Here is a 21,251-nt window from a genome sequence, read left to right as displayed (position 1 = left end):
CATTTAGCTATAGAGACTTTTTAAACACTTATTTATTTTTATTTTTTATTTTTCTGCTTTTGCTCATATTGTAGAAGCTGAATTTGGTATTCCTGATTGGGTAATAGAAACATTAATTATATTATCATCATTATTGAAATAAAATCTTCAAAACCTTGGGCTCTGTGGCATGGACGTTATGCACAGTAAAAGATGAAAAGCTAAGGAACCACTCTAAAAGAAAATATCCTATCTTTGACTTAGATTCAGTCTCTCACCAATGGCTCTGAGTACTACTCCTTAGGCAATCCACTTTTGCCTTTAACATTTCTGCCTTCTCATCTCCCCAGAAAATCATTTGATTTCTCTTTCTTAGCCGTAAGGTTGTAAGAGGCTCCATCCACCTGAAGGAGTCTTGGCATATCCTGCTAGTTTGTGAGATCTAATCTGGTTTCTTTGTTTGGAAATAGATGACACACTCATGGGTAATTGAAGAAAGTTTAGTCAAATTTTTACAAAGCTAGAGGCAAGGTTAAAGAAACCAAGGAGGGATTGTAAAGGACCCAGAGACTAGCCTATGCCTGAAAGTAGCATCACTACAACCCAAATGGAACTGTGGCACTTGGAGATGGACCATTCAATAGGAGACTTAAGTGGATATATGCAGCCACATGGGCATGACCATGGCCAGCAGAGAAGGAGCTTGGGAATACCTATGCTGCCTTGCCTTGATCCCACCCTCCTATCTCCTACTGGTGCTTCCCACTGGCTGAACAAAACTGGAGGTGAGCGAAGTGCTGCTTGGGTGATGTAGCTTATAGGGTTCAGCTCCAGGAGCCCAGAGTGGCTCACTGAAGTATGGAGCTGGGGGACGAATGGAAAATAAGAGCACCATTCTCAGCTGTGCCATGCACAGCACAAAGAAACTACGATGTATGGACTGTTCTGTTGAACACATATACATTCAAGTCTAGGGTTCTCTAGTGATTAACTTAGTGACTCTGGGCAAGTTACTTAATGGCTTCCTTCTTATCAGGTATGTAAAATTGAGACAACCTACTGTGTATGGTTGTGGTTATTAATTGAGGTATGTCCACATACATATTAATAGCAATGACTGTATTCCATCTAAGATTGCTAGCTGTCACTAGAAGCTAGGGGAGAGGAAAGGAAAGAGTCTTCTCCAGGGCCTTCAGAGGGAGCATGGCCCTGCTGACATCCTGATTTCAGAATTCTAGCCTCCGGAACTGTGAGAGAATACATTTCAGTTGCTTTAAGGGACCCAGTGTGTAAAACTTTGTTACAGCAGCTCTAGAAAACTAAGGCATGTGCTTCTCCCCATCCAACATTTTTAACATCTCAGAAATCAAGACATGTCAAGAAGTCCCTGGCAGCCACCATTCTACTTTCTGTCTCTATGAATTTGACTACTCTATGTACCTCAGATAAATGAAGTCACACAGTACTTGTCCTTTTGTAAATGGCTTAATTTTCCTACCAAAAAATCACTCTTACAGGTTGAATTTTTAAAAGTAACATTTTAAAAGTTCAAGATTCAAAGCTCTTTCCACAAAGTAGTCCTGTGAAATTTTCTTTAAAAAATGGCTTTGGTTGAGCAATGGCTTTAAAGTCCAAGGCAATACCTTATGCAATACGAGCTAAGAATGTCTTTGGATAATTATATTCCAACACTGTCATTTCAGTAAGAAAAGTATCAGATCCTGAATAATATTTTCTAAATGTACCTATTAGGTTGAAAAGCCTCTCCCTAGCAGAGTTCAGCAGTGCCATTTGCAAATTCATTGGAGGTTTCTACCCTATTGTATCTTCTCTTCTGTATATAAAGAAATGGTTATGAAGAAGTTCCTATTAGGTAAGTGAAAATGGAGATACACATATTAATCTATTTTGTCAGTTTAAAAGAAGGATAATATCTCACAAAACCATCGTGTGCACATTTTCTGCATTTCAAACCCATAAGTTAGTCTCATAACATTGACTAGGTAATATAAATTGTATATGACATAGTTAAGGGAAGATGGCATATATTTAAGAAAACATTTTTTAATAATTTTTAAAACTTACCTCATTAAATAGAAACTATTATCCTTCTCACATAGTGTAAAATTATAGACTTTTAAATCTAGAGAAACCTTAGATCATCAAGTTCATGTTGTATTTTAGGGCCTAACTTAATAGCTTATTATCTCAAACTGTTTATCTTTATTCCTGGCATTTTGTGAACTCTATAAGGAAACAGTACCTTGTCTATATTAATTATCTTCATTTGCATGGTGCATAGAATCCACATCACTGATCTTTGAGGCAGCAATCTCAATCTCAAATACCTACAGCACTCAGTCGGGTGATGGTGAGAGTGAAACAGGCCAGGTGATATAATAGGGAAGAACAAATCTGACTCCATGCTGGATTTGTTTCTTTCACTTTAACCTTTGTGCTCTGTTGCCTGTGCTTAGTCATGCTGGCTCTGCACCTTTTGTAAAAGAATGTTGCCTATAGCCTGAAATATATAGGATAGCCCATTCTCAAGGCTCTGACCTTTAAAGGTATAACCCTCTTCCATTCAGATAGAGATCAATATCTGCAGAACAGAGAATAACATTTGTCTGTTGCAGGTTTATAGGAACATCATGACCTGACCTACCAGGGCAGCTGCAAGAACAAAGGATTCTGGCACCAAGAAGTTTGTAACAACCAACCACGCCCCCTCCCCTTTCAGTATAAAAGAAGCCTAAATCTAACTCAGGTAAGATGGTTCTCCAGGACACTAGTCTACCATCTTCTCGGTCTGCTGGCTTTCTGAATAAAGTCATTATTCCTTGCCCCAGCAACTCATCCCCGGATTTATGGGCCTGTCATGGGGTGGCGAGCAGAACGATTTTGGACTCGGTAAGAGGGAGTGCAGTGCCTTTTGAAAAAGGGTGAAGGCCAGACTTCAGTACCAGGTGATGGGGAAAAGCTAAGTCAGTCCCAATGTTGCTAGATCATTCTTTTTCAAGAAAGGTCAGAATTCCAGGTTTTAAATGTGAACATCTTCAACTGAAATTGACAATTAATTAAATATTTTTGAAAACTCTATGGGGATAAACAAAATATATATTTTTATGCCACTAACTTTCCATTTCTGCTCTTGGTATTTTACTCTAAAATGTGCAGTTTCTGTTGAAATAGTAGTCAGTTCCTCTATACAGACTGACTATGGGCAGACAAGTTTGTACCAGGTAAATTGACTTCTATAAACTTTCTTATGATGCTTTGGGAGCCCCAGAAGTGTGAATGGAAATGCTTATACTTACTGGCCTAAGCAACAGGCATAAGAAAGAGTTTTCCTTGCTTTGCTGCTTGTGTACAGGTTATATTTTCCAGACTGTCCAACTGTAGGGACAAAATAATGCATATTTTGCAATTTTTAATGTGAAAATCTGCAACACACTGAGGTAGATGATTTCAATTTAATAAGTAGTTATTCTGTATCTTCTCTGCAAAAGGTATCACAACTTTGGATTCTAGAGATAGAGTTATGGGTATGACATGCTTCTTTTCTCAATCTGTGTAAAATCTTCTGTGTGGCAAATATATCCCCTCATCCAGTCTTCTTTTTGACATACGTCTTTCTTACTCCTTAATCTCTTACTGTCTGGTACTTACCTCATAATGACAACAGCTTACATTTTTGGTTCGATGCTGTCTTGAGTATTGTGCATTATTTTTGCAGGCATTCTTCACTGAGAACTAGAGTTTCTACTTTCTAATAGTGGCTCCTATCATTTTTATTTTACAGAGAGAGACCCATTACATGAATGCAAATAAATGCCCCATAAACACACAGATTTCTATCTAGGACTGTCTGATTCCACTGCCTATGCTCTTTTTAATCTCCATGAACACCATCTACCCAACAGGGGAAGACTGGTATGCCAGTTTGGATTATCAGTGCCTTATTTCCCTGGACTTAGTGTAGAACTGGAATACTGTGGGCACTTTGCACTGAAACTAATGGGAAGAAGCATGATTTACTTGTTCTCTCTCGAAGAGAAATTTTAAGTTCCTACAGTTATAAATTCTCAAAAACTCTTGCCTAGAACTTAAAAAAAAATATTTACCCTGTTGATAGCATACGATGAGAAGTTTAAGGAAAGATGTGTATCTTATAGAACTCATTGGCATTGGAGAAAGATAAAAAGTATTATTAATACTAATGGAAATTTGGAAAGGCCTGAATAACAGCTACCCAGAAATTCCACCTCATATCACTGCCAGTCACTCTTTGAGTTCACAAAACAGTGTGAGGCTTTGATGTTGATAGAATAACAAATCACTGGATCATTCTGTGAGCTTTTTTAAAAGCATAATTTTTTCTGATGGTAAAGATTATGATGATGTAGGTGGACAGAGACCAATCATACTAGTTCCTAGTTCAATAAATGGCGTCTTCATTCTACAAGTCTACAAATCAGATGCTTGCTTGTATTCTGAACACCTTCCTCTCCTCAACCACCCATTTACAATCTATCAGTAATCTGTCAATCTTATCTTCTAAAAGAAAAAGAACAACTCTTGAAGCACCTCATTTTTCTCCCTGCCACAAACTAAATGTTCAATATAAGTTTGCTCTAATTATTATTATAGCTGTTGTTATTGTTTCATATCACAAAATTAGTCCATGTTACCATTATCACTTACCTGAACTATTTCAATAACCTCCTAATTTTTTTTCTGTATTAAAACTCGTACCACATCACTCAAATTCTTTTTTGCACTGAAGCTAGATAGCTTCATTAAAATGCAAACCTGATCATTTTGCCTTTCCTTTTACAACACCTACACAGTGTAGGGGCTACAAAATCTCTGCACCCAAGAAACAATGACTTTCTTTAGGTCTCATGATTGTGCCTTCCTCTCTCAACCTATAGGGATGTCATATGTACTGGCCTCACTGACTGCCATACTCATCCCTGTTCTCTATTCCCCTTATTAAGTCTTATGTATCCTTCTTACGTCACTTCCCTCAGAAACCTTCCTGAGAGATCCTGCACTAATGAATTCATCCCTGTTATACCATACCTTCTCTTAACATAATTTACTACTCTCCTGTTGAAACACTAACCATAATTGTAAATTTACATGTATTTATGTGAATTTTGATTAATATCTCTATTCTAGACCATAAGGTTCATGAGGAAGGAGACTATTTACATTCAATATATATCCATTGAATTAATGAATAATGCTGCTTGAAAAAATCAGATTCAAGTGCTAATAAAAAGATATTATATGGTAATACAATCACAGAAATGATTCAAAAGAGCACATTCTCTTCAATCTGAAGGCTTATGGTTGTCAGGCTCTACACCTTGCAGGCACTGCTCTAAGGTGTCCAGGTGAACTCCTAGAGAGTTAGCAGATTTGCATATTTAGGATCTCCAGGAGAAATGGGGCTTAACGGTGAAATATCCATAGGCAAGACTAACAGCACCTGTAGTGCCTGCTGTTTGATTCCCCTTAATCCTGGCAAGAAAGTGGACTAGTATTGTTCCGTTCAAGAAAATAATGAATTGTGACTTATGTATCCTTAGGCAAATGAATGCATTATTCATATGTTCACAAGTTCATGTAAAGCAAAGAATGACTAATGAAGATTTATATCAAGATCTACTTCTTGACTTTGAAATTTATTATTCCTTGAACTCATCATGCAAGGGAAGCTGTGGAAACCCTATCCTCTGAACTATTATGATTCCATGAACAACAGGTTAGAAAGCACTCTAAGGACCCATCGTTCATGGATTAGATGGGATGGTGGTCATGGCTTGTAAAGTAAATAGCTATGTAATATGGAAGGAGATTAGACGTTAACCCTGGGCTTTTATGTGAACTGATTTAAAACTTCTGGCTCCTCCAACCATATGTCACTCTACCATGAACTCACAAACTCAATGTGCATTCTTCTGCTGGGTCACTTGGTCATGTGGTCTCATGTGCTCTCATCCAATGCTGGAATCTTCTCTTAGTTACCCTGTATCCTCAAGGACTAGTAAAGTGTCTGTCATAAAAAAGGCATTGGTCATTTACTGGTAGCAAGAATGAATGGGTGGATGGATGGATGAATGAGTGAATGAACGATGTAACTCAGCTTCATTCCTGGGAATTATATTAACTGTAAACTTTGAAAACAAAATCCCAGATTTTGATACCTCAGGAAATTCTTGTCACTTTCTTTTTTGCACTTGTTTTTTTCTGACCCTGATTTCCTATCACCTGATTGTCTTTCTCTCTATTGCTCTCTCTCTCAAGAGAAGTTTCCCATCTTGCTGAATTAAAGACAAATATCAGTGTACTTTATAACATCAAAACTTTGTTCTGACCTATGAAATCCAGCTGGCTTTCTGTATCTACTTTTTAGAAAACCTTTGCCATGGGTCGTATTACTAAGTATTGCCACGTATGTTTTCCACCTTGGAAATTGGTGAAAAGGATATAACTTTTAATTATTTTTGAACTGGGCAGCTTTACAGTTAAACCTAGTACTCAGAGCCTGGCATATAGAAAACCAGTCTTTGGTGTGCTTTTGAAAAGCCATCCATCCATCCTCTGAGCCAGTATAAAACCTCTTTCATCTGAAAGTTTTTTTTCAACTTCAGTAGTGTATGAGGATGAGGACCTCCAGAGATGGGCTACAAATGGAAATTTAGAGCATCTAAGACATTTACTTGAATATTTGTAATGATATATTGCAACAGTTAGCTGTAAAAACAGCATAATTTGTACTTGCTGAATATGGTAAACTGATACTTTCATTTTCTTGCAAAATAATTGTATTATCTCCTTGATATAACATATAAAGTATATTTGAAATGTCTCCTTAATAATAAATACCATAATTAATAATTAAGTGTTAACATTTTAAACTACATAATTTGATAATAATCATGAGCCTATGATGTAGCTATTTTTTCCTCCAACCTGTAGAGGACAAAACTGAGACTCAGTGAGGTTATCAAATTTATCCAAAGTCACATATTGAGTAGCAAGACCCAGATCTTTCTAACTTGAAAGACCATATTTTACACTGATGGCTCTTCCTAACCAATTTAAAGATGATATTGAAATTCATTCAATTTTAAATTTTGAAAAAATCATTTTATGACCAGATAGTGGGTAACGTTGAGACATTGCAATAACTTTAAATTGATCTTAAAAACATTTTAAGAACTTTGTTATAAAGCAGAAACTAACACACGATCATAAAGCAATTATACTCCAATAAAGATGTTAAAAACAAAACAAAACATTTTAAGTGATTCTAAAAAACATGATGTTCTCTAAATAATGAAGCTTCTTCAATGTCTATTTTTTAAATAAATTACTTCCATTTCATGGGGATGCGTCTCTGGTAAATACCTACAGCTTTGCTGTGACAGAGACTGGTAGGATGTATTCCCATATCCACTATCAGTGAGTAATCAGATCTAACTGCTGGGATGTAGGCCCCACTGAACTACAGAAGTAGGTGTGCCCCTAAAATGTCCACTTGGGGTACAGCCTATGTGGCATGTCTGAAGAAGAAACTACTGATTTTTCATTTGGGAATATACTATTTGGGGACTTTTCTTCTCAAGGTCAGTCAAAAAAGAGAAGAATTTGTTGCCATAATTTCTTTTCACATACACAGTGAGTTTGTCTTTTTCATTTGATAACTCTGTGTGTTAAGCCCTTCCCTTTCCATCCCTTGTTTCACTGAATTAGAAACAAATGGGGCACTTACCAACACGATGTAATTTTGTAACTTCAGATATCCTCAGGGGAAACTGCTCCTGCCTGGAAGCTGTCTCCAGTTTCACCTGCTTGGTAATATCCAAAGGTCTTTAATAGCTAACTAAAACTTTCTCTACACAATTGGCAATAAAATGAAAATATTCAGTGAGAGAGGGAAGATACTGACTTGCTTATCTGTAAGAAGTACATGGTTCATGTCAGATCCTTGGAGCAAGTTTTGACTGGGGTTTAGAAAAGATTGGTGCTTTAGAGCATCGTTGAATGAAAGTGTGGTCCCATCTTCACCAGGGAGATGGTGGGGAAGGGACCAGGAGCAATTGCCCAACTAAGCACTCACTTGGCCAAATCAAGCAAGACTTTCTTCCTCTGGTTTGGTTTGTTCCCCCCCTGCCTCTCTGCCTTTGCTTCTGTCTTTCCCTCAGTACCAGTCACAGTTTTACTCGTCTTTCAAATCTACCTTCTTTTCTAAAACTTTTCCCCTAAGCTCTCCTTGAAAACGGACTTAATTTTTTTGTATACTTCTTAGGATACTTACTATTTAAAATATTTTATTTTGGTTATTTCTTTTTGTGCTTACCTTATTTCCCCTTGCTAAATTGTCAAACCCCTGATAAAAGGATTGTGCCTCATTCATTCATGTAGTTTTTTTTTAATTTGACATAATATATTGTTCAACATACTTCATTCAACAGGTTCTCAAATTTTATTGAATTTAATTAGATCTTCATATTAAAGCCAATGTGTTAACTTTCCTGATGCACCAAGGAAATTTTTTAAAGTATTTGATCATTATTATGGTTGAATTATACATTGAAATCAAGTGGTTTTGAATCCTGGTTCAATGATATATCAAAAAATGGTACACAGACAATCTGAACAGACTTAACTAAAGATACATTGAAATGTATATATCCTTTTAGATCCAACAAATAATGTTTTTCTTTTCATCTTCAGGGGGAAATATTAGCAAAGATAACCTAATGTATGTTTTGTGATAACTCCAAATATGCACCTTAAATTTCATTCAGAATCAGTTATTTTCAGTATTAGTTTTGAATCCACTTAATAAATACCCAATCAATTCAACACTAAGTGTCTTTACTGAGGGCTATGGACTTTTGTAAAGGATACATCCTGGGAACCTTGAATAATTTGTCAATTTTTATAATTTCCTGTAAGCTGCATGAGAATATATCTAAATGCTATTAGCTAGTATAGCATGAAGACTGAATTAGCACAATAATATTAAGCATGGCCGTGTATAGTTGTCGATGGTCATTCATCGGCTAAGTAAGCTCATCACATATCATCTTTGGGACCCCATCAAAACAGCACATTATTATGAACCATAATCTTTTGGGATAATTTATAAATAAATTAAATAACAAATTTAAAATTCATGGATACCAACGGTTTACCATTTTACCCTGTACTGCGCACAGGGTATTGTGAAATAGGACCACAGTTTAAAGAAAGATGAGTAAAACATGAACACCAATGCCATAGGTTAAAATATAGAATAAGTAAGTTGTTCTGAGGAAAAATAGTTGACTCTATCTGGCAATACATAGAGTGAAAGGCTTCATGGAAACAAAAGAATTTGTGTGGGGTCATCAGGATAAGCCAAGTATAAAAATGTGGATTAGGAATTAATCTAAGGTGGAGGGAACATCTGAGAATGAAAATCAGGTTTAGATGTCTTTTAGTCTCTTCTAGCAAGTTGTGATTCAAGCCTTCTCCTTCTAAGCCACTTATACTGTAACTCTCTTATCTCTTTCAAAATACACAGTATCTCCAAAAGATCTCTCTGAGTTCACTTGAACTCTCTGCTTAATCAATCTACCTTGTAGGCATGAGGCAAGATCTTCTCAAGGTATTTTACCCTCGAATTCATATTCCTCTTGGAAGATCACTGTCATTTTACTCTGACACTCCCCTTGTCTTTTCTTAATGTATTTGCAATTGCTTAGCACTCCTGTTTATAGTGTACTCTATTACACCTCTGAGTGTAACAATGGTTTACCTCAAATCATGGTTATTTATTTTGAAAGGCATTTTTTAGTAAGTTAACATCAATAATAAAATAATAATACAGATTTAAATGGTAATCGACATTATTTTTTTAAACCACATTATTGAGGTATAATTGACATGTAAAAAGCTGTACATATTTAATGTATAAAATTCAGTGAGTTTGGGAATAAGTATATACCTATGAAAGCAACACTACCATCAAGGCCATAAACATATCCATCACCTCCTTAAGCTTCCTCCCAACATTATTATTATTATTATTATCATTATTATTATTTTGTGATAAGAACACTTCATGTAAGACTACCTTCTTAGCCAATTCTAAGTATACAATACAGTATTGTTGGCTATAATTGACATTATTATTTTTACATGTTTACACTGAATTATTTTGATCTTTATCTTTTCAGCTTTAAGAAAGCTAAGTTTCACAATGCCTTAAATTATGTATATGGACAATTTTACTTTTTTTTTTTTTGCGGTACGCGGGCCTCTCACTGTTGTGGCCTCTCCCACTGCGGAGCACAGGCTCCGGACGCGCAGGCTCAGTGGCCATGGCTCATGGGCCCAGCCGCTCCGCGGCATGTGGGATCTTCCCAGACCGGGGCAAGAACCCGTGTCCCCTGCATCGGCAGGCGGACTCTCAACCACTGCGCCACCAGGGAAGCCCCCAATTTTACATTTTAATCAGGAAAAAAAGGAGACACTTTAGCCAAACCTCAAATAATTCTATTTTTATTATTTATTTCTAAAGAATTTACAAGAAGAGAAATAAAGAACAAAGAAAAACTTTATTAAAACTTATCAGTACAATTTTATTCAAAGAGGAAAAGTGTATTGACCTCTGTTAGGTCACTTTGTCGTTTTGGAAAATTGAAAATACAATTTAGATATGTGTCATAATACTATATTCATTTCAAAATACCAAATACATTTTAAATGAATTTTTAACATTGATTTTAGTAGCTAAAGTGTTTTCTCAGCCATCTTACCATTTTTTATTTTGTATAACACAGAGAGTGCAGCTTACTTAAAAGAACATCAGGAGGAAGAGAGAATTTAAAAGAGTGAGAACCATTTTAAATAAATATATAACTGGGTTCCTGCCTCAAACCCTGCACTAGCCAGCCGACATGCATCCACTCCTCATATGCCAATTACACTCAGTTTACTTTCTCAAGTAGTTTTGGACATTTCTGCATGCCACCTTCTAAGAGCTGAGGTAATGAGACAATGTGAGGGCTCCAAGGTGATGATTTCCACCACAAAACAACAATGAGACAAAGTGATACATTCCGGTTGTAATAGGAAAGAGGTCATTCCTTCTACCTGGGTTTATTTTCCATTAATTTGCTGTGGTTAGGATACTGATGGCTCTTCCCTGTCATTCGTACTCTGCCTGCCTCCAGAGTATTCTTGGCTCCAATGGTTGTGTGTGTATTGTGTCAGTAAGAATCCAGCAGGCTGAATAATAGTTTCTCAAGATGGCGGAAGAGTAAGACGTGGAGATCACCTTCCTCCCCACAAATACATCAAAAATACATGTACATGTGGAACAACTCCTAGAGAACACCTACTGAACGCTGGCAGAAGACCTCAGACTTCCCAGAATGCAAGAAATTCCCCACGTACCTAGGTAGGGCAAAAGAAAAAGGAAAAATAGAGACAAAAGAATAGGGATGGAACCTGTACCTCGGGGAGGGAGCTGTGAAGGAGGAAAAGTTTCCACACACTAGAGAGCCCCTTCACTGGCGGGGATGGGGGTTGGGCAGGAGAGGAGCTTTGGAGCTATAGAGGAGAGTGCAGCAACAGGGGTGCGGAGGGCAAAGCAGAGAGATTCCCGCACAGAGGATCGGTGCCGACCAGCACTCACCAGCCTGAGAGGCTTGTCTGCTCACTCACTGGGGCAGGTGGGGGCTGGGAGCTGAGACTCCAGATTTGGAGGTCAGATCCCAGGGAGAGGACTGGGGTTGGCTGCGTGAACACAGCCTGAAGGGGTTTAGTGCACCACAGCTAACAAGGAGGGAGTCTGGGAAAAAGTCTGGACCTGCCTAAGACCCAAGAGACCATTGTTTCGGGGTGCGCGAGGAGAGGGGATCCAGAACACTGCCTAAACAAGCTCCAGAGATGGCGTGAGCCATGGCTATCAGCGTGGACACAAGAGACGGGCATGAAACACTAACGCTGCTGCTGCAGCCACCAAGAATCCTGTGTGCAAGCACAGGTCACTATCCACAGCCCCTCAGAGCCTGTGCAGTCCACCACTGCCAGGGTCCCGTGATCCAGGGACAACTTCCCTGGGAGATCACACGGCACTCCTCAGGCTGTTGCAATGTCACGCTGGCCTCTGCTGCTGTGGGCTTGCCCCACATTCTGTACCCCTCCCTCCCCCCGGCCTTAGTGAACCAGAGCCCCCAAATCAGCCACTCCTTTAATCCCCTCATGTCTGGGTGAAGAACAGACACCAGAGAGCGACCTATGTGCAGAGGAGGGGCCAAATCCAAAGCTGAAGCCCAGGAGCTGTGTGAACAAAGAAGACAAAGTGAAATTTCTCCGTGAGCCTCAGGAGCAGTGGATTAAATCCCCACTCTCAACTTGATGTACCCTTCATCTGTGGAATACCTGAATAGACAATGAATCATCCCAAAACTGAGGTGGTGGACTTTGGGAGCAACCATAGACTTGGGGTTTTCTTTCTGCATCTAATTTGTTTCCAGTTTTACGTTTATCTTAGCTTAGTGTTAAGAGCTTATTATCATTGGTAGATTTGTTTATTGATTTGGTTGCTCTCTTCATTTTTTAAATGTATATATGTATTTTTTCTTTTTTCTCTTTTTGTGAGCATGTATGTGTATGATTCATTGTGTGATTTTGTCTGTATAGGCTTACTTTTAACATTTGTCCCAGGGTTCTGTCTGTTTTTTTTTATTTCTTAGTATAGTTGTTATCATTGGTGGATTTATTTATTGGTTTGGTTGCTCTCTTCTTTTTTTTAATTACTTTTTAATTTTTTTATTATAATAATTAAAAAAAAAAACTTTATTTATTTTTCTTTCTTTCTTTTTTTCCTTTTCTACCTTTTCTTCTGAGCTGTGTGGCTGAAAGGGTCTTGGTGCTCCAGCCGGGTGTCAGGCCTGAGCCTCTGAGGTGGGAGAGACAAGTTCAGGACATTGGTCCACCAGAGACCTCCCAGATCCTTGTAATATCAATCAGTGAGAGTGCTCTCAGAGATCTCCGTCTCAACACTAAGAGCCATCTCCAGTCAACAACCAGCAAGCTCCAGTGCTGGACACCCCAGGCCAAACAATTAGCAAGACAGGAGCACAAGCCCACCCATTAGCAGAGAGGCTGCCTAAAATCGTAAGTTCACAGACATCCCAAAACACACTACCAGATGTGGTCCTGCCCACCAGAAAGGCAAAATCCAGCCTCATCCACCAGAACACAGGCACCAGTCGCCTCCACCAGGAAGCCTACACAACCCACTGAACCAACCTTACCCACTGGGGGCAGACACCAAAAACAACAGGAACTACGAACCTGAAGCCTGTGAAAAGGAGACCCCAAACACAGTAAGTTAAGCAAAATGAGAAGACAGAGAAATACACAGCAGATGAAGGAGCAAGGTAAAAACCCACCACATGTAACAAATGAAGAGAAAATAGGCAGTCTACCTGAAAAAGAATTCAAAGTAATGATAGTAAAGATGATCCAAAATCTTGGAAATAGAATGGAGAAAATACAAGAAATGTTTAACAAGGAACTAGAAGAACTAAAGAGTAAACAGACAATGATGAACAACACAATAAATGAAACTAAAAATTCTCTAGAAGGAATCAATAGCAGAATAAATAGGCAGAAAAACAGATACATGACCTGGAAGATAAAATAGTGGAAATAACTACCGCAGAGCAGAATAAAGAAAAAGAATGAAAAGAGTTGAGGACAGTCTCAGAGACCTCTGGGACAACAGTAAATGTTTTCAAATTATAGGGGCCCCAGAAGAAGAAGAGAAAAAGATAGGGACTGAGAAAATATTTGAAGAGATTATAGTTGAAAACTTCCCTAGTATGGGAAAGGAAATAGTCAATCAAGTTCAGGAAGCACAGAGAGTCCCATACAGGATAAATCTAAGGAGAAACAGGCCAAGACACATATTAATCAACTATCAAAAGTTAAATACAAAGAAAATATATTAAAAGCAACAAGGGAAAAGCAACAAATAACATACAAGGGAATCCTCATAAGGTTAAGAGCTGATATTTCAGCAGAAACTGTGCAAGCCAGAAGGGTGTGGCAGGAGATATTTAAAGTGATGAAAGGAAAAAACCTACAACCAAGATTACTCTAGCCAGCAAGGATCTCATTCAGATTTGATGGAGAAATTAAAACCTTTACAGACAAGTAAAAGCTAAGAGAATTCAGCATCACCAAACCAGCTTTACAACAAATGCCAAAGGAACTCCTCTAGGCAGGAAACACAAGAGAAGGAGAACACCTATGAAAACAAACCCAAAACAATTAAGAAAATGGGAATAGAGACATACATATCAATAATTACCTTAAATGTAAATGGATTAAATGCTCCAACCCAAAGACATAGATTGGCTAAATGGATACAAAAACAAGACATGTATATATGCTGTATATAAGAGATCCACTTCAGACCTAGGGGCACATACAGACTGAAAGTGAGGGGATGGAAAAAGATATTACATGCAAATTGAAATCAAAAGGAAGCTGGAGTAGCAATTCTCATATCAGACAAAATAGACTTTAAAATAAAGACTATTACAAGGGACAAAGAAGGACACTACATAATGATCAAGGGATCAATACAAGAAGAAAATATAACAACTGTAAATATTTATGCACCCAACATAGGAGCACTTCAATACATAAGGCAAATGCTAACAACCATAAAAGAGGAAATTGACAGTAACACAATAATGATAAGGGACCTTAACACCCCACTTTCACCAATGGACAGGTCAGCCAAAATGAAAATAAATGATAAAACACAAGCTTTAAATGACACATTAAACAAGATGGACTTAATTGATATTTATAGGACATTCCGTCTGAAAACAACAGAATACACTTTCTTCTCAACTGTTCATGGAAAATTCTCCAGGATAGATCATATATGGGGTCACAAATCAGGCCTTGGAAAATTTAAAGAAATGGAAATTGTATCAAGTATCATTTCCAACCACAGAACTATAAGACTAGATATCAATTACAGAAAAATAACTGTAAAAAATACAAACACATGGAGGCTAAACAATACACTAATAAATAACTAAGAGATCACTGAAGAAATCAAAGAGGAAATCAAAAAAATATCTAGAAACAAATGACAATGAAAACATGATGACCCAAAACGTATGGGATGCAGCAAAAGCAGTTCTAAGAGGGAAGTTTATAGCAGTACAATCCTACCTCAAAAACAAGAAAAATCTCAAATAAACTGCTTAACCTTACACCTAAAGCAATTGAAGAAAGAAGAACAAAAAACGCCCAAAGTATGCAGAAGGAAAGAAAACATAAAGATCAGATCAGAAATAAATGAAGAAGAAATAAAGGAAGCATAGCCAAGATCAATGAAACTAAAAGCTGGTTCTTTGTGAAGATAAACAAAATAGATAAAGAATTAGCCAGACTCCTAAATAAAAAAAGGGAGAAGACTCAAATCAGTAGAATTAGAAATGAAAATGGAGAAGTAACAACTGACACTGCAGAAAAAAAAGTATCATGAGAGATTACTACAAGCAACTATATGCCAATAAAATGGACAATATGGAAGAAATGGATAAATTTTTAGAAAAGCACAACATTCTGAAACTGAACCAGGAAGAAATAGAAAATATAAACAGACCAATCACAAGCACTGAAGTTGAAACTGTGATTAAAAATCTTCCAACAAACAAAAGCCCAGGGCCAGATGGCTTTACAGGCGAATTCTATTAAACATTTAGAGAAGAGCTAACACCTATCCTTCTTAAACTCTTCCAAAATATAGCACAGGCAGGAACACTCCCAAACTCATTCTATGAGACCACCTTCACCCTGATACCAAAACCAGAGAGAGATGTTACAAAGAAAGAAAACTAGAGGCCAATATCATTGATGAACATAGATGCAAAAACCTGAACAAAATACTCCCAAACAGAATCCAACAGCACATTAAAAGGATCATACACCATGATCAAGTGAGGTTTATCCCAGGAATGCAAGGATTCTTCAGTACACACAAATCAATCAATGTGATAAATCATATTAAAAAATTGAAGGATAAAAAGCATATGATAATCTCAATATATGTAGAAAGAGCTTTTGACAAAATTCAACACCCGTTTATGTTAAAAACCCTCCAGAAAGTAGGCATGGAGAGAACTTATCTCAACCTAATAAAGGTCATATGCGACAAACCAACAACGTCATTCTCAATGGTGAAAAACTGAAACCATTTCCACTAAGATCAGGAACAAGAAAAGGTTGCCCACTCTCACCACTATTATTCAACGTAGTTTTGGAAGTTCTAGCCCCAGCAATCAGAGAAGAAAAAGAAATAAAAGGAAACCAAATCAGAAAAGAAGAATAAAACTGTCACTGTTTGCAGATGACATGATACTATACATAGAGAATCCTAAAGATGCTACCAGAAAACTACCAGAACTAATCAATGAATTTGGTAAAGTAGCAGGATACAAAATTAATGCACAGAAATCTCTTGCATTCCTATACACTAATGATGAAAAATCTGAAAGAGAAATTAAGGAAACACTCCCATTTACCACTGCAACAAAAAGAATAAAATATCTAGGAATAAACCTATCTAAGGAGACAAAAGAACTGTATGCAGAAAACTAGAAAACACTGATGAAAGAAGTTAAATATGATACAAACAGATGGAGAGATATACCATGATCTTGGGTTGGAAGAATCAACAATGTGAAAATGACTATACTACCCAAAGCAATCTACAGATTCAATACAATCCCTATCAAACTACCAGTGGCATTTTTCACAGAAGTAGAACAAAAATTTTCACAATTTGTATGAAGACACAAAAGACCCTGAATAGCCAAAGCAATCTTGAGAAAGAAAAACAGAGCTGGATGAATCAGACTCACTGACTTCAGACTATACTACAAAGCTACAATAATCAAGACAGTATGGTACTGGCACAGAAACAGAAATATAGATCAGTGGAACAGGGTAGAAAGCCCAGAGAGAAACCCACACACATATGGTCACCTTATCTTTGATAAAGGAGGCAAGAATATACAGTGGAGAAAAGACAGCCTCTTCAATAAGTGGTGCTGGGAAAACTGGACAGCTACATGAAAAAGAATGAAATTAGAACACTCCCTAACACTGTATAGAAAAATAAACTCAAAATGGATTAAAGACCTAAATGTAAGGCCAGACACTATAAAACTCTTAGAGGAAAACATAGGAAGAACACTCTTTGACATAAATCACAGCAAGATCTTTTTTGATCCACCTCCTAGAGTAATGGAAATAAAAACAAAAATAAATAAATGGGACCTAATGAAACTTAACAGCTTTTACACAGCAAAGGATACCATAAACAAGACAAGAAGACAACCCTTAGTATGGGAGAAAATATTTGCAAACATAGCAACTGACAAAGGATTAATCTCCAAAATATACAAGCAGGTCGTGCGGCTCAATATCAAAATAACAAACAAACCAATCCAAAAATGGGCAGAGCACCTAAATGGACATTCCTCCAAAGAAGATATACAGATTGCCAACAAACACATGAAAGGATGCTCAACATCACTAATCAGCAGAGAAATACAAATTAAAACCACAATGAGGTATTACCTCACCCTGGTCAGACTGGCCATCAACAAAAAATCTGCAAACAATAAATGCTGGAGAGGGTGCGTAGAAAAGGGAACCCTCTTGCATTGTTAGTGGGAATGTAAATTGATTCAGCCAGTATGGAGAACAGTATGGAGGTTCCTTAAAAATCTAAAAATAGAACTACCATACAACCCAGCAATCCCACTACTGAACATATATCCTGAGAAAACCATAATTCAAAAAGAGTCATGTACCACAATGTTCATTGCAGCACTATTTACAATAGCCAGGACATGGAAGCAACCTAAGTGTCCATTGACAGATGAATAGATAAAGAAGATTTGGCACATATATACAATGGAATATTACTCAGCCATAAAAAGAAATGAAATTGAGTTATCTGTAGTGAGGTGGATGGACTTAGAGTCTGTCATAGAGAGTGAAGTAAGTCAGAAAGAGAAAAACAAATACTGAATGCTAACACATATATATGGAATCTTAAAAAAAAAAAAAAAAGGTTCTGAAGAGCCTAGGGGCAGGTTAAGAATAAAAACACAGATGTAGAGAGTGGACTTGAGGACACAGGGAGAGGGAAGGGTAAGCTAGGAGAAAGTGAGAGAGTGGCATGGACTAATATATACTACCAAATATAAAATAGCTAATTGGAAGCAGCTGCATAACACAGGGCGATCAGCTCGGTGCTTTGTGACCACGTAGTGGGGTCAGATAGGGAGGGTGGGAGGGAGATGCAAGAGGGAGGGGATATGGGGATATATGTGTACATATAGCTGACTCACTTTGTTATACAACAGAAACTTACACACCATTATAAAGCAATTATACTCCAATAAAGATGTTAAAAAAAAATAAAATCCAGCAGCCTCTGAAGTGTGACCCACCACTGGATAAGTATAGCTTAGCCCTCTCTCGTGGAGCTAGGATCAGCATGGCAGAAAGCTGTACTCAATGTGCTGGTTCATTTATAGAGAAATACAGTTATATTGTGCCTAGTCTAAGTTCAAACTCAAAACATTTTATCTTTAAATTCTGGTTCTTTAATTAGCAAAATTCAGCTAGATTTTTCATAAATAAATTTACATGCTCCTATCAATTACTTATTGTTAAAAATATTCTAATTTTCTTTTCTATTTTTCTTGATCAGTTAATATAGGGGACATAGATATTTTACATATTTACCATTACATATTTGAAACATTTTACTTTTAAATAAGCAAAATTATTTAAGAACCTACAATTTATGCAACATTTTCTTAAATAGGTTCTATTTTTTTAATCTGTGTTAATAACACCACCATTTAAATCAAAGTGAAGGGTAGTAAAATTGGTTTTGCCTAAATTCTTTTTCTTGTTTACTTACAAAAGAAGTAAATTCTCATATAGAAGCCATATTGACATTTCCAAGCTTCTTCACCCATGCTATTTATACTTTTTGGTTTACTGAATTTTACTGAAAATAATTTTTGATCTTTTGTTTAGCATCTTAAAGTTATTCTCCAGTTATACTGGAGAATATGTAACCTTCACATTTCGTAATTAGCTGTTACAAGATTTTGATACTCAATGGAGCAGAGTGTACCTCTGGAAAAGAGATTTATTAAAGTTTAATGAATGATTTATTAATGAATTTCCTATTGGAAAAAGAAAGTTTTGCAGCCTCTCAGCTTGAGAGCATAATCTTTTTTTCTGTGAGCTAAGGTATAATGATATTTATAAAGAAATAGAAAAAATTATAATGAAAATACTGGAGGTTTTGGGAATATTTTCCATCTATAAATCTTGAAGCCATTTACAAATATTAGTTATAATTTCAGTGAATCATTGTCAGTGTTTCATTCCCAATCATACCAAATTATATCATCTAAAGAAGTCAAGTGGAATCAAACTGCTTGTTTTCTGAACTAATAGAGGGAGAAATTGTATGAGTAATATGAAAAACAAACAATAATTTAAAATTATTTATAATTTACCTTTAAATTCACTCCAATATTTTAGAGAAAGTAAAATATTTCCTATGGAAATGCAATGAGATATGCTGTAATTGACCTTTAGAAATTCATGTCACCAAATGCACAAACATAATTTAATATCTATGTGCCTAGTAGGGCTACCAGATTTAGCAAAAATTAAAAAAATACAGGATAGTCAGTTAAATCAGTGTTTCAGAAAAATAAAGTTTTTAATACAGTATGATAGTTAATTTTATGTGTCAACTTAATTGGATCATGGGATGGCCAGGTGTCTGGTTAAACAATTTCTGGGTGGTTCTGGAAGAGATTAGCATTCAAGTTGTTAGATGAAGTAACACAGGTTGACCTCCCCAATGTGGGAGGGCATCATTCAGTCTGTTGAGGGTCCGAATAGAATAAAAAGTGGAGAAAGGAAGGATTCACATTCTCTGCTTGGCTGTTTGAGCAGGGGCATGAATCTTGCCCTTGGTGCTCCTTGTTCTTGGACCTTAAGATCTAGGCTGGAATCTATACCTGCTCCTTGGCTCTCAAGTCTTCATATTTACACCACCTGCTTTCCTGGGTGTCCAGCTTGAAGATGGCAGTTTGTGAAAGATCGTGGAACTTCTCAGACTTGATAATCACTTGAGTCAATACCTTATAATAAAACTCATATAATATATATATAATATATATAATATATATCTCCACATATCTATCTTCTATTGGCTCTGCTTCTCTGGATAATACATATTGATCAATCATATGTCTCCAATATTTATTGCATGTGACATACTTATGCTAAAGATTATTCCTTGTTTATCTGAAATCCATATTTATTTATGCATCTTGTATTTAATCCCACACCCTTAGGAAAATATTGTAATGTGCCTCCATCTCATTGGTCCTCACCAATCTTCCAGAATTTTTTCTTTTTTTTTTTTTGCTGTACGCGGGCCTCTCACTGTTGTGGCCTCTCCCGTTGTGGAGCACAGGCTCCGGACGCGCAGGCTCAGCGGCCATGGCTCATGGGTCCCGCAGCATGTGGGATCCTCCCGGACCGGGGCACGAACCTGTGTCCCCTGCATCGGCAGGCAGACTCTCAACCACTGCGTCACCAGGGAAGCCCAATCTTCCAGATTTTTAAGAGATGCAGAATGAGGGGAAGAAAAAATGATAAATGAAAAGATAACCATTCAAGAAAGGTATGTATCTCCAAGAGAAAATCCACTGGGTCCCAAAGAACCTTTCCCTGACTCTCTCTGGCCCCTTCGGAGCAAAGATTTTGATCATTCCATGCAGAAGCCAGAACTACTTCTCTCCTTTAGAGAGCTCACAGAGATAATAGAAAGTAGCACAAAATAAGGCAAACAAAACAAAAAAATTCTTGCTTTTCAGGTGTCTCCTCTGTCCCTGTGTGGTAGAATCTTCAGAGAATTAACTGAAATTCTACCATAAAATCACCATAAAATTCACTTGAACAATGACAATGACTGGGTTAACCAGGAAAACTCTATTCATGTGGCAATACACATTTCTAATCATAAGATTAAAGGCCGAGTCTTTGACAGATGTTAGGGGAAGTTAACATTATTTGGACTTAAAAGATTTCATCCTAATTTTAGTTTCCAGCTG

Source organism: Delphinapterus leucas, chromosome 2 (genome assembly GCF_059928025.1).
Source record: "Delphinapterus leucas isolate spDelLeu-1000000601 "Yukka" chromosome 2, BTC_Dleu_Yukka2, whole genome shotgun sequence".
Classification (NCBI taxonomy): Eukaryota; Metazoa; Chordata; class Mammalia; order Artiodactyla; family Monodontidae; genus Delphinapterus; species Delphinapterus leucas.
Note: the sequence above shows the minus strand (reverse complement) of the source record.